Source organism: Elaeis guineensis, chromosome 5, assembly GCF_000442705.2.
Source record: "Elaeis guineensis isolate ETL-2024a chromosome 5, EG11, whole genome shotgun sequence".
Classification (NCBI taxonomy): Eukaryota; Viridiplantae; Streptophyta; class Magnoliopsida; order Arecales; family Arecaceae; genus Elaeis; species Elaeis guineensis.
Window position 1 is genome coordinate 21,345,138 of NC_025997.2, and position 11,567 is coordinate 21,356,704.

Sequence of the window (11,567 nt, forward strand, 5' to 3'; positions counted from 1 at the left end):
TAAAATTTGGTTGTCTGTGTGGTTTGTATTAAAAATTATGTCTTAAAATCAATCGTATGATGATTGAATTTTTTTTTTTGTATATGAATTATTCATTGATAAATAACAGTTATTTTGATATTTTTCATCACAAAATTATATCTTCTTTGTAGAACTCTTATGTTGTGATAAAGTCCTTAGAATTATGTTAGTGAATGATAAAGAGAGAATTTATCGTATAGTTCTTAAATATATTCACGATCAAATGATACGTCATTATAGGATAATGATGTTTATCAAGTAGAGGTCATTATATGCCATATAGGTTGGTTATCCTCTTAACCAAGAAGTGTGGAGACACTGGTATGGTATACAGATGAGATGTAGAGATACTTCATCACTGAACAGGTAACTCATCTGCTGAGCATTCTGTTGTCAAGAGCTGCTCACGAAGTGTATGAGCAAAAGTATCCCTCAGACTTGAGATTATCATTGTAACTTACAAGTAACTCACTGTGCTTTGGTGTCGGACTATCTGAATTTCTACTATAGTGATAGAAGACTACTGGGTACAGTCAAGTACTTGCAAAGTCTGTATATGGATCAAGATGGGATTGATCTCTCTGGATTATAAGAGCTGATGTATCACTATATTTTAATTTAATAAAATTTTGATCAGGATAATCAATGAGATAAATTTGAAAGGTTGAAATATAATATGAATTTGAAACACTCTGGGTTGACAGTTAAACCTAGATCATCCTAGAGCATTCAGGATCTAAAGGATGAATTATGTGGTAACCATATGCATAGGTTCTGAAATATTTCTTTACGATAATTCGACCTATCCGAGCATTGAAAACCATTACTAGATGGTAGTTTCGATTAATACAAAAATTAATTTCTGTGCTATCAATTTAGTGTTTAAACCTATGAAGTCATGCACACAAGTCAGACAATGTAGGAAAGTATTGACCTATATTTATATGTCTAATTTGGAAGTACTTGACTTGATTGAACATATAAACTAACTTGATTAAAAATTAAATTATGGATCAAATGGGATAGAAGAGTTGACTATGTCTAGCTAGCACTATACGTGAGGTTCAGGTTCAATCCTGGGGATGAACAGTTCGTGATCTATGATCCAAAAAGTTTATGAGAGATTAGATTTAAATACTGCTTAATTTTAGATTAGATTTGAATTAATTAAATTTAATTGGATTCAAAATTCTAAGTTAGACTTGATCCTAAAGTCTTAAATAGTTTAGGATTAACAGTCTTTCAAAATTGTTTCGAATCAGTTTCGAATTGGATTCGAATTGGATCATTTTTAGATGAGATCCTAGGAGTCCTATTTTTAATGGAACTCTATCACTCCTTGGCCAACCAGCATCTGGTATGGTGCTGGTTGTGGGCCATCCCACATGGGTGTGGGTGTGGGTGCAAAGTGGGCGCCATATGTGGCGCCAATCCTATCTCAAGTGGAAGTTCTTCTTTGATAAGTAATTGATTGATTTAAAGTATATTTGAATTAGAAGTCTTATATTTATTGGGTCATAAGAATTATCTATAAATAAAGAGGGTCTCTACCTATGGATGTGTAGCAATCAGTGAGAAAAGAGAGAAAGAGAGAAAGAGGCATGAGAGCTAGTGGGTGCCCCTTCCCTTAGCGTGTCCTCCTCCTTGCCGCCCATCCTATCCAAGCCGTGGGCCCTCCTTGGGTGCCCTCCCTTGCTGGTGTGAGGCATCACACTAGCATCTCTCCTTCCTCCTTTGGTGATCTTGCGAAGGTGTTTCAATTTAGAGATTCATCCTGCTTTCCTACATTGCCTGGCGTGCACGCGAAGTAGAGGGCATGCAGTTCCAGACCTACGTGAAGGTTGAATCCAGATCTCAAAGATTTGATCTTCAATTCTACTATAATTTAGATAAGAATTAGATCCTTATTCAGATATATTAATAAAAAAATTTTTAATGCAACTTTGGTTATCCGTGAGAAACAGATTTCCTTCCCTTCAATTGGTATCAGAGCCAGACTTTGATACATGGATGCATAACTAAATTTTTTTAGATTATTTACATATTGTATGTAATTAAAATTTTATGTTAGATATTAGATCTGATTTAAATCTATTTAAATAAAATCTTTGATTTGATTTTGATTATTCAATGGTTGATTAAGATTGTTATAAGTTTGTTATAACATAATTTTATTGTTGCTGAATTTTTATTGGAATAACAATCTGATTTAAAATTTATTTTAATAAAATTTTAATATTATTATTTTGATTATGAAGTGATACTTATTTCAGATTTGAATTGGATTCATTTTGATAGATATTTAGATCTAAATTCAAATAAAATTCAGTACTACACCAAAACAGATTTAACCAAAAATTTAGTCATTATGTATTCATGTTTACATCTAATCAATTTTCTATATGATATCAGATCTAAAATTGATGTTTTATAATCAGTATAAGATGTATTTTAGATCTGATATAATGTATGTGATGTATCAAATCTAATTAGATTAGATGAAGAACATGATTGATAAGATCAAGGACATGTTCATGACATAAATTATTTTATCAAAATTATATGTTGATATGATTATATATGAAATTAGATTTTAGATCTTAGTAATCTAGTACTCGAATTGATGAGATTATCAGATCGTCCGATTATAAGAGATCGAAGATATTGATCTCTCTCTTGTCTATTCGACAGATTCTCTTATGATGTATAGGGGTGTCATTGTGATCCGATTTCATGAAGAAAAAAATAAATATATTTTTTTGAATTATTTTAATCATAAATATATTTAGATTAGATCTAAAGTGATTTATGATTTATTACAATAAGATAAATTTAGATATAAAATTATTTTAAAATCTGAATTGCATGTTACATAAGATGTAATCAGTATTGATCTAAAAGTTATCATAATACATAAGATGTAATCATACCCATGTATGTTTAATTATTAAATATATTATAAAAAATTATTTTCATGAATTGAAACATATGATATACTTCACTTGAAATCCTAGTAGAATAGTTCTACAGACTGAAATATACATTTCACATACTTAATTTTGAATTAAGTTTGAATGATCTAGATTTGAGAATTTAAGATCATTAAGACACCACATAAATCGATGGGCTATGGGTTAGCATGAATCAGGTCCTTTTAATGGGTTAGACCTAGGGTTAGAAATACATATAGATCAAATAGAGAAATTGATTAAATCTAATCAAGTGTTGAATTAGATTAGGTCAGAATTTTTCTAGATCAACTTTAATAGTTGAAGTTTGATCAAGTTCATATTTTTGACCCTAATAAATGAACCATGATTATGGCTCCATGGTTAAGCTTGAATCTTCTGATGGACTAAATCAAAACTAATCAATCAGTTGGTGTCTAAGGTAAGTTTGGCAGATTCGATCAAGTGATTTTTAATTAGGAGTTACTCATCTAGATGCATCTACAGTGAGTTAATGGCACATTCTTTCACTGATCTCACTTATCTAGCCAATATGGTATATTATATTTTGATTAGGTTACTAGTTGATTCGTGCTGACCCATACTATCAAGGTTAATCAATGTGACTAATTTAGATGTCTTTAGACCAGCTTATATCTAATCCTCTACATGACTTGGTGAAGTCAGTGGGAGAATTTACAACTTACAGGTCAACTTCTTTTCTTATTCTCAGATCAATGAAATCAAATTTTATAAATTATTAGGTCCATAAAATGATACAGTTATGGTGATAACTTGTTCATAGCCTCCCATTAAGATGCATAATAATGAATCCAATGTTCTAAATAGGCATTGGAGGTGCCAGATGTCTGGTGTCTATTAGACATTGGAATTATCATTCATCATATGACCATCTTATTGTACCTTCAGATCAATGCTCAGGTTGGCCAAGCCACACTTGAATCTAGACATTCATTTGTTGAATGTACTTGGTGTTGTCATATTAATGGTTGGACATGACGGAACCAGATCTAAGGTTTCAGGGTTAGATCTTGAAACTTTTTCAAGATCAGGCAGTGGAAGACTAAAATAAATCAAAATTTATCTTATAAAATCAGAAAATTTTTAGATCTAAGATCCTATTACATGATTATTACATGGTATTAAATTAAAAATTAAAATATAAAGAGTAAAAACTTTTTTGTTGATCATATCAATATGTTTCTATACTACATCTAATATATGTAAAATATAATAGATCAGATCTATTACCTTGCAAGTTAGACATTCTAACTTTGTCGATCTGAGCTTGAGGATGATGTTGTGAGTTGCATATGCATCTGACCTCTAGGAGTCATCCACATGAGCCCATGAATCACGATCAGAAGTCCTGATCCAGGAAATCAGCACAGTATGCTAGTACTGTGTTGATCCTTCTTCGATGGTTGATCAGATACCTCCTTCTTCTTGATTTGGACTCTTCTAAAGATGAAAAGTATGAGAAGGAGTTTTAGATATGAGACACTCTTAGAAAACTCACAGATGGAGGAAGGAAAGAGGTGAACTCAGCAACCCTAGAAGAAGATCCTCTTCTTCTTCTCTTTGCTCTAACCCAGACACTTAGTTTTGTGTCTATTATATCTCCATGCCCCAAAATTTTTTCTCTCTGATTTTTGTATGCCCCAAAGGTCTCTCAATGCTCTATAATTCACATAAATTTTTTGAAGAAATTCATCTTAAATCAAGAGATATATAGAATCCTTGTCTAGGTCAAATACCTAGTCAAGAAAAATCCAAACAGGGCAAGACAAGGGGTGCCCAACTCTTGGGCGCCCCCTCCTTCTTTTTCTACCATAGAGCACCAGCAAAGGGTGCATAATATGTGCCATAAAATCTATAAAAATCTCAAAAAAAATTAGGATAAAATCAGTGCCATAAGGAAAGAGTTTTGGTTTCCTAAAAATCTATCTCATAGAATTTGAAATCCAAACTAATTCCTACTTTGACTTGGTCCACAACCACATTCCATGCAAGAGAGAAAGAGTGAAAAGCTTTGGGCGTGTGTAAAAGCCTGGATGAGAAAGTTTTGTCTCACAAAATAAGAGAGAGTGGGCGTGGGGGGCTAAGGTGGCGCAAGGTGGAATCCTAGTCTTACTAGAGTTTAATCTATGACTTGTTCAAATTTGGTTTCTCAAACCAAATCAAACCTAAACCAAATCAACCTAATTAAAATAGGTCTTAATCCAATTAAGAATCTAATTTAATCAAATTAAATTAAATTTAAATCTGATTTAATTTTTTAATCGAATTAGTAATTAGGTTGACCCAAGTCTTAATTGAACTAGGACTAGTTTTTTTCTTGCATTTGGCTTATCCAATAAATCAATTGAACTTGATCCAATCAAGCCCAAACTAAATCTAATTAAATCATACTCAATTAGACTTAATCTCAACCCATTGGCTTAATCAAATTAAGCCAATTAACAATCAAATTGCTAATCGATCCTCCTGCAACACTTGCACTAGGTTAAATATCAATCGTATTGATCGTTTAACCCTAGAACGATTCTTAATTGTTGATCAACCATCCGATCGGATCGTGAACTCTAATGTGTGTGATCTCATAGATCTGAACCTAAGTTAGTAATATAAGAATAAATTTTTGTACCAATCGAAGCGACCATCTAGCAATGGTACCCGACGGTCGGATAGGTCGAATGTATAGAACAACATCTTTAGAACCCATGTAGATATAGTTTCCATATAATTCATCTCCTTGATAAAAATGCTCATAGGACATCTCAGAGTTTCACTGTCAACTCTAATCAGGTTGTCCACATTGTATTTCAAAACATCAAATCCATCTGATGGATTACCCTGGCCAAGGTTTTGCTAAATTGAAATACAGTGACTCATTCTTCTCCAACTCTTGGAGTGATCAATCTCATCTTGATCACACTCCAACTTTGCAAGTACTTGACTGTGCCCAGAAGCCTTCCGTCACTGAATTACAAATTCAGTTAGTCCAGTATCAAAGGACAGTGAGTTGCTTGCAAGTCACTGAGGCGATCTCAGGTCTAAGGGATACTTATACCTATATCTCATTAGAGACATTCTCGACAGCAGAATGCTCTAGAGTTGGTCACGTTTAATGATGATGTACCCTCACATCTCACCTGTATGCCATACCAGTGTCTCCACACTCCTTGGTTAAGAGGATAACCAACCCATATGGCTTACAACAACCTATGCTCGATAGAAGCTGTCATCCTTATCAACAGCCTATCATTTGATCGTGAACAGTTTTAAGGACTAATCTATAAATCCTCTCTTTATCGATCCTAAATAGTCCTAAAGATTTCATCACAACAACAGAGTTCATTAGAAGATGAAAACTTATGATGAAAATATCAAAAATATATTTTATTTATTAATAAATTAATTATAGTACAAGGTTGCTCAACCGTCAACAGGCTGACAATTGATTTTTGAGACATATTTTCCAACAACTCCTACTTGTCCTAAAGCCACTCGGCACAGTATCTAATACCCATCTTCGACTTGTGGTTGTCGAACTCTTTTATCATCAAGGCTTTAGTGAAGGGGTTGGTCAGGTTCTCTTTTCTGTCGATCTTCTGAAGGTCGACGTCACCTCGATCCACGATCTCCCGGATCAGGTGGAAGCAGTGCAAAATATGCTTCATCCGCTGGTGTGCTTTGGGTTCCTTTGCCTGAGCAATGGCACTAGTGCTGTCACAGTAGAGCAAGACCAAACCATCAAGGAAGGGTGCTACTCCGAGCTCGATGATGAATTTTCTCAGCCACACAGCTTTCTTCGTGGCATCCGATGCTGCGATGTACTCCACCTCACAAATAGAGTCTGCCATAGTATGCTGCTTAAAACTCTTTCAGCAGATAGCTCCACCATTCAGAGTAAAGATATAACCCGACACGCTTCTGCTGTCATCGTGGTCAGATTAAAAGCTGGAGTCTGTGAACCCCATAAGTTTCAGATCTGACTCGCCATAAACCAACCATTGGTCCTTAGTATTTTTCAAATACTTAAGAATGGCTTTAACCACTTTCTAGTGATTTTCTTCAGGATCAGATTGGTATCTACTCACTACTCCTAGTGAGTATGCCACATCTAACCTTGTATATGTCATGGCGTATATGATAGATCCCACAGTCGAAGTATATGGGACTCTACTCATATGCTCTCTCTCTTCAAGAGTTATCAGACAATCCTTCTTAGAGAGAAATTTCATGGCCTATCGTTAGATAGCCCTTTTTGAAATTCTCAATGCTGAACCTCTTCAACACAGTGTCTATGTATGTGGACTGAGATAATCCAAGCATCCTTTTAGATCTATCCCTATAGATCTTCATCCCTAGGATGTAGGATGCTTCATCCAAGTCCTTCATGAAAAACTGCGATGACAACCAAACTTTTATTCTCTGTAGTGCGGAGATGTCATTTTTGATTAAGAGAATGTCATCCATGTACAAGACAAGAAATACTATAATTGGATCATTTATCTATTTATAGATACAGGGCTCTTCTCCGTTCTTAACGAAGCCATACGTTTTGATCACCTTATCAAAACGCATGTTCCAACTTCGAGAAGCTTGCTTCAATTCATAAATGGATCTTTGAAGTTTGCACATCTTAGACTCATCTGTGGATGTAAACCCCTCAGATTGTATAATATATACCTCTTCGATCAGCTCTCCATTCAGAAAAACTATCTTTACATCCATCTGCCAGATCTCATAATCCAGATGGGCAGCTATTGCAAGCATTATCCGAATAGATTTGAGCATTGCCATAGGGGAGAACATCTCGTTATAGTCAATACCATAATATTGACGATATCCCTTGGCAACCAGACGAACTTTATAGGTCTCCACTTTTTCGTCTGCACCCCTTTCTTTTTGAAGACCCATTTACACCCAATGGGTTTAACCCCTTCAGGTGGGTCAACCAATGTCCATACATCATTGACCTTCATGGACTCCATTTCAGATTTCATGGCTTCAAGCCATTTCTCGAAATTAGATCTCTGCATTGCATCCATATAGGTGATCGGATCCTCATTGTTCTCATCGAGTTTGATGGGATCACCGTTCCAGACTAAGAAATTATAGTATCTGTCCGGCTGACGTGGTACTCTACCGGATCACCTTAATGGTGTAGGTACATTGGGCTCTGAATCTGATCTAATCAAATCCGACTCAGGTTCAGCTATTGGTGTCGGTCCTTCTACCTGTTGAACTTCATCAAGTTCAACCTTAGAGGCAACGGTTCCTTCACCAAGGAACTTCTTTTCTAAAAAGGTTGCCTTAAGGCTGATGAACACCTTTTGTTCATCGGCATGATAGAAAAAATATCTTTTGGTCTCTTTGAGGTACCCTATGAATGTGTATTTGTTAGACCTAGGTCCAAGTTTATCTGTAACTAACCGTTTGACATAGGTCGGGCACCCCCAGATCCTAAAGTGTGAAAGTGCTGGCTTACGTCCTGTCCATATCTTATATGGAGTCTTAATTACAGACTTACTTAAAATTTTATTTAACAGATAATAGGCTAGTTCGAGTGCATATCCCTAGAAGGATATCGACAAACTGGCAAAACCCATCATGGATCAGACCATGTCTAATAGAGTCTGATTTCTCCTTTCAGACACACCATTATGCTGTGGTGTTCCTGGAGGAGTCCATTGAGAGAGAATTTCATTCTCTCCTAGATATGTGAGAAATTCACCAGAAAGGTATTTTTCTTCTCGATCAGATTGAAGAGTTTTAATACTCTTTCCAGTTTATTTTTCTACTTCACTTCGAAATCGTTTGAACATTTGAAATGAATTCATCTTATGTTTCATCAGATAGACATATCCATATCTGGATAGATCATCCATGAAAGTGATGAAGTAGAAATATCTACCTCTAGCACTTATGCTCATGGGCCCACATACATCAGCATGTACTAGGCCCAAGAGCTCAGTAGCTCTCTCACCTTTTTCAGTAAAAAGTGACTTGGTCATTTTACCAAGAAGACAGGACTCACAGATTGGAAGTGATTCACAATCATTGACTTCGAAGATTTTCTCTTGAGTCAACCTATTTATCCTATTCTTATTTATATGACCTGGCCTATAGTGCCATAAGTAGATATCTGATACACTATCTAATCTAGGGTGCTTGCCAGTAGAATAGACTATATTAACAGGTTGTGATAACATATACACACCATTGTTCAAATGTCCATAAAAAATAGTAATACCATTCATAATGATATTACAAACTTATTTCTTTATTGAAATTTCATAATCATTTTTAGCCCGAAGGCCTACAGAAATAACATTTAAAAAGAAACTGGGACAAAAATGACAATCATTAAGAACAACGGTATGGGATTCAAATACAAGTTTCAAGATTCTTAATGCTAAAACTGAAACTGATCTTCCATCTCCAATATTCAGAAACCTCTCACCTTGCTCGAATCTCTTACTGACTTGCAATCCCTGCAACGAATTGCAAACATGGTAAGGGCTACTGGTATCCAATACCCAATCAGTTATATCACAATTAGAGAAATTGTAAGGAGTTATCATATAAATACCTTGTCCAGCAACAGCTTGCTTCTTTCTCTGCCTGTTCGGATCTAGGGAGGTAATGTACTGAGGATAGTTCCTCTTCTAGTGCCCCCGCTTCTTGCAAAAGAAGCATTCAGTTTGACTCTTATCTGGCTTCATCTTTCTGGTCTGGTCCTGCACTGATGTCCCAGCCTGAACATGCACCTTCTTCATTTTTTTCTTCTTGTTCTTCTTCTCTTTTTCAAAGGATCGAGAACCAAAAGACGAACCTCCCACTAAGTTCACCGACTCCTTATGGAGTTGGTGATTCTTCTTAAAGTTCTGAAGCAACCCTAGTAACCCATGGTAGTTTACTTCAGGCTTTATCATTCTATAATGAGTGAAGAATAGGAGATAAGACTTGGGCAGCGAGTTCAGTATTGCATCTTTTCCAAGCTGCTCATGCAAGAAAAAGCTGAGCTTGCTCAAATGCTCCATTAGCTCGATCATGTATAATACATGATCAGTGATAGAGGCACCATCCCGTATTTTAGCATTGAAGATGGCACAACTAGTCTTGTGCCTCTCCACATCATCGGGTGTGCCAAAGGCATCCTCCAACACTTGAAGCATGTCTTTTAGTTGAGCCGTCTTAAATCTACGATTGAACTCGTTGCTCATGGCAGCCAATATGATGCAGCACATCGTGATCCGGTCACTGAGCCACTTTTGGTAAGTGTCTCTGACTGTTCCACGTGCATTAGTAGCTGGCTCCTCAGGTGCAGGATCTGTTATCACATATAGGATCCGTTCATGCTCCAAGACTATCTTCAACTTTTGGTACCAGCTACCGAAGTTGGGTCCCACCAACTTATCATTGTCCAACAATGATCAGAGCGATAGGGAAGTGGCCATATCTGCATAAAGAAAAATCATAACCTAATTAGTAATTGATTCATTAAACTTAAAGATTTATACTTTAATCAAAAGATTTTTCTCACTATTTTATTCGAATTGGTAGCTTCTACCTCTAATTCGAGGAATCACCCTAATTCCTTAGTGGGTTCTAGAATCCATTTAGACTGCACACAAGCCCAACTTTGGTTGGCCAACCCATGTACATCTAAGGGTAGGTTCATAACTAATTATTTCTCTAAATAATTTTTAGTAATTTTAATTTTGTCTTAGTCCCTAATCAGTAGGCTTTGGCCTCCACTGAAAAGGTCTGGTTAGGTCCAACCATTAACATGACAATACTTGGCCCATCTAGCCAATGAATGATTATGCCCAACTTTAGTTGGCTAACTTAATCACCATTTAGAAAGATGTAGTCAAGAAATCATATTATGAATGATAATTTCATCAGTCGATAAGCACCAGGCCTTTGGGCCTCCAATGATTATCCAACTGATGGACCCATTATTATCCACTTAATGGGAGGCTATGATCTAGTTATCACCATAACTATTTTATTTTAAGGACCTAATAATTTTAGAAGATTTAATTGATTTAAAGGAGGAGGTCAGATGAACCAGCTTATCATGATCCTCCCACTGGCTTCACCAAGTCAGCTTAAGGGAGACCATTAAAAGGGCTGGTCTAGGAGCACCTAAATCTGTCACACTGATTTACCTAGCTGACATGGGTCAGCTCGAATAGTCAAGTGATCCGATCAAAATATAAATTCACCAAGAGGTCAGGTAAGTTCGATCGATGGAAGGGTCTGCCAAAGCTTGCCTTAGACACCATTAGAAATGGCCAGGTAAGCGGGCTGCTAATTAAAAACTACCGATTTGGTTTACCTTAGACACCAACTGATTTAATTAATTTTGATTAGATCAACCTAACAGTTCGTGCTAGATCGCTTAGCCAAGAATCAAGTCCATTTGGTTCTCGTTAAATACATGCACTTGATCAACTACAACTATTGTAATTGATCTAGAGAATCCTTGACCTAATCTAAGACAACAATTGATTAGATTTAGTCAATTCTCTAATTAAGTCCATCTTTAATCTAACCTTA